Source organism: Mus pahari, chromosome 2 (assembly GCF_900095145.1).
Source record: "Mus pahari chromosome 2, PAHARI_EIJ_v1.1, whole genome shotgun sequence".
NCBI lineage: Eukaryota > Metazoa > Chordata > Mammalia > Rodentia > Muridae > Mus > Mus pahari.
In genome coordinates this window covers 73797720-73801833 of record NC_034591.1, presented here as the reverse complement: position 1 = coordinate 73801833, position 4114 = coordinate 73797720, and positions in this window count along the sequence as shown.

Genomic DNA, 4114 nt, shown 5'->3' with positions numbered 1-4114 from the left:
AAAGGTGCTGGTTGGCTTTTGTCAATTTGACATAAGCTGGAGTCACTTCAGAGGGACCTCAGACGAGGAATTGCCTCTATCAGGTTGTCCTGTGAGCAAGTTTGTGGCGCTTTCTTTCTTTCTTTCTTTCTTTCTTTCTTTCTTTCTTTCTTTCTTTCTTTCTTTCTTTTTGATGAATGATTGGAAATGGGAAGGCTCTGCCAGCCAATAAGCAGCATTGCTTCTGTGGCCTCTGTTCAGTCCCTACCTCCAGGCGTTTCTTGAGTTCCTGACTTGAGTTCCATTGACAATGAAGTAATCTCTAAGAAAATAAACTCTTTCCTCTCCAACTTGCTTTTGGCTGATGTCTCATAGCAACAGAGACCTAACTATAACAGTTCCCTGACCCCATCGGCTCATGGGTCAGAATACCTGGTCTCTGGATGACAGTTCTGCTTTGAACGGTTGTGAAACCTTTAGGAGGTGAAACCTGGTAGAGAAAAAACCAGATCACTAAATGTGTGCCTTGAGGTTTTATAGCCTGGTCCCACTCTGTGATTGCAGTCAGCTTCCCGACAGCAAACACAGTGTTGCCTCATGTTCCCAGCCCTGTGCCTTCCCTACCATGGTGAACTATAGTCCTTCTTAAACTGTGAGCCAGAATAAATCATCCCTCACTTAAATTGCTTGTTGCCATGCATTTGGTCATAAGCAATGAGACAATTCATGCTATAGGATTGAGCTGCTAATTCATAGAAGGTTCCCTTCAGGGAAGTTACAGAGGTAGGGACAAGAAATGGTGAACAAAATGGTCATACTCCCCTCTTGTTCCTCGTCTGATTCAGAGTCGGATGTCACAGGTTGACCACACAGTACCTTTCCTCTCGGCTAAGACTCAAAAGCAAACAACGTGAAGCAAGGAAGCGGCCACATTTTAGTTAACATACCCATACCAAGGTGATCCATTCACTTGCAGTCATCTCTCATTTACCCCCAAGCTGCTGTGCAGCTGCTACCATTTCCTATGTGGCCCTGGCACAGGAAGACTCCTGAAGGGAACCCCACTCTTTCCAACTTTACATTTTGTGCCTCTCGTTCTCAGGACTCAGCTCTCTGACCTTTTAGTCTCCTGTTCTGGAAAAATCTATATGCCTTGTCCAGTGGTTCTGCTGGGGCCTTTTCCCCTAAGGTGGTCAGAAGGCTTGAGGTCCACACATCAAGCTGCTATTTATGGACATTTTCTTCTACTTCAGTCTCCTAAAATCTCCTACAGGACGTGACCTGTTCAGCTTCAAGGAAGTGCTTGGGCGGTGGTGGTGCAAGCCTTTAATCCCGGCCCTTGGGAGGCAGAGGCAGAGGGATTTCTGAGTTCGAGGCCAGCCTGGTCTACAGAGTGAGTTCCAGGACAGCCAGGGCTACACAGAGAAACACTGTCTCGAAAAAAACAAAAACAAAGGAAGTACTTGAGGATCATCATAGGATTTGTTTCCTTCCATTGGTCCTGGATGGAGCCAAGACAATATTATCTGGAACAGGCACAGATCCTTTCTCTGGTGAAAGGGTCATGCTTCATGAACTACCAATGCCTTTAGGAAGCAAAGGGTAGACCTCTGGGACCAGAACTGAAGAAGACAGCCTGAGGGCCCTGGTGCCTTCACATTCCTCCAGACCTGGTGGTATGGTTGAACATTAAGTTTAAAAGTGATAACCATCCCAAATAGGAGAAAATTACTAAGGAAATACTCAAAAGCACTGCTTGGGTTAAAAAATGGATTCTACTAGTCATATCTGTATGAACCAATAAGTCAATCAGGAGAGTGGTGGATCATGAACCCACTGAAATAACAAGAGTCTCTGAGTTCATGGTTATACAAGATAATAAATGAAAAGGAAAGAATATTTGAATGTCAGCCAATAAATGTGGAAAGGGTGATGTAACTGGTGAATCAACATTTGGCAACTATAATAATAATAGTTCACTCAAGCAAGAATAGTCAATAAGTGCTAAAACTAGTAGATATATAATGTCTACAGTCTAAACGTTGTCTCTGAATAAGATACCACTAAACTACAAAGTGGAAACTAGTTAAACCATATTGGAGAAAGTTGATAGCGGAAAGTTAATCAGCATGACTTTAAGCAGCTGATTGAATTAACCATCCTCAGTGTTTTAGTTACTCTTGCACTGCTGTAGAAAAAAAAAATCTTACATAAAGGTGCTTGCTACAATACTAACTGCCAGGCAAGACTGCCCTTGGGTGGAACAGTGGCACAGCTGTTACAGAGTAACCAACTGCTCTCTGAATGGCTGTTACAGAGTAACCAACTGCTCTCTGATTGGATTTGAGACCTGCCCCCTGGGGTTCCAGGAGCTCCTGGGCCCTAGGCAGGAACCCCCTACTATTTTGCCAAATGAACATGGTGTTAAACTAAATTCTAAATACTTGTGCTTATCATCATAAACAAGGGTTGCTCTCAGACTTAATCAGTGAAGTTTCTTTTTGTAGCAAACATCAGTGACTGTACTGCCATAAAGTGACTGCTTAATGTTTTCAGCCCTAAACCAAACACCTATCTGACCCTTCGCAGGCTTGGGAAGCATCAGAGAAGAGGGAACTGAAAGGACGTGAGCTAGATGACAGGAAAAGGGGCATGGCGTGGGGGTTATAATCAGGAACTCACAGGAGCTGCAATCACAAGACTGGGCCTGTCAGCATTCATTTATAGATAGCAGAGGGGCTCCCAGACACCTACCCCTCCCCAGGCAACTACTAGCCTTTGAGGAATGCTGGAGGAGAGAGATTAGGCATCTTCCCAGTGGAACCATTGGCAAGTTTCCCGTGTTCTAGTGGGTAGCTCCACACCCACGCTCTTCCTCACATCTGAACTCAGTCAGTCATAAAACCAAAACCAAAATGACCCAAAATCAGGAAAGGGACTCGCAACTGGAGGTAGGGTTGACCGAGGTGGAAGGTCCAAAAGAGAGGGTAAACATGAGTACAATCAGACTATATTATACTTATGAATACATATATAACATTGTCAAGGAATAAACTTTTAAAAAATCTTGTCAGAAACAACTTAAGGGGTGAAGGATTAATTTTGGCCCTGGTTCAAAGGTTCCAGGCCCTGGCCCTTGGCTCTACTGGTTCTGGGCCTGTGGTGAGATCGATCATTATGGTGTAAAGCATGTGATGAGTGACAAGAAGCCAAGAGTGAGGAAGGGACTGGGAACAGGTATAACCTTCCAAAGTGTGTCCCCCCCCAAGTGTCCCGTGTCCTTCAGCTAGGGCCTGCCTCCTAAAACTTCCATCTCCTCACTCACCAATGCCAGTTCTCAGGGCCAAGCATGCAACACATAAGCTTCTGGGAAACAATCCATAGTCAACGATGACAGCCAGCAAGGCAGTCATCTGCATCTTATACCTCACTCTCTTAGACACCTGAAACACTGGACGCTGCCTCTGGCACATTCGTGCTAAAGGAATGACATCAGGGACTTTCATGGGAGGAAGTCTGCCTGGTGATGCTTTATGTGATCAGATGTTCACCTTCCTTCCGTGTCTTTTCTTCTCTTCAGGTGGCCTTGGACCTCCTCACCCAAGACGGAAGCATCTGTACTCCAGGTGACAGGATGCAGGAAAGGCTGGAGAGTCGATGGGTGGTGCGGGAGGAGTCTAATCTTTATACATACGTATAAAGGCCCAGGACCTGCTCAGCCATGGGATTTTGATCAAGGTTTCAGCAGGAGATATAATTCACCGCATGGGTCAGGCCTCACCTCAAATCCAGTCAGAAAGCAGTGGCACTGTTGAACCTGTGGGCAGTCTTGCCTGGCAGTCACTACTGTAGGTCTCAGAAGCTGGCATTAGGATGCCCACTTCCATACTTCAGAACTGCACCTAGCTACGAGGGAAGCAGGAAATGTCGTCTCTATTTAGGGTAGCCATGTGCATAGCTTTCTTTATTCCAAGAGAGTTGTGGATGTAATGGAGAATAAGGGGCACCTGGCAACCTCTGACACATTGGAGTTATGGCCAGGAACACGTGGGGAGAGAGTGAAGGAGGAGGAAACGAGAGAATAGGAGATGGAGAGGAGAGGAGAGGAGAGGAGAGGAGAGGAGAGGAGAGGAGA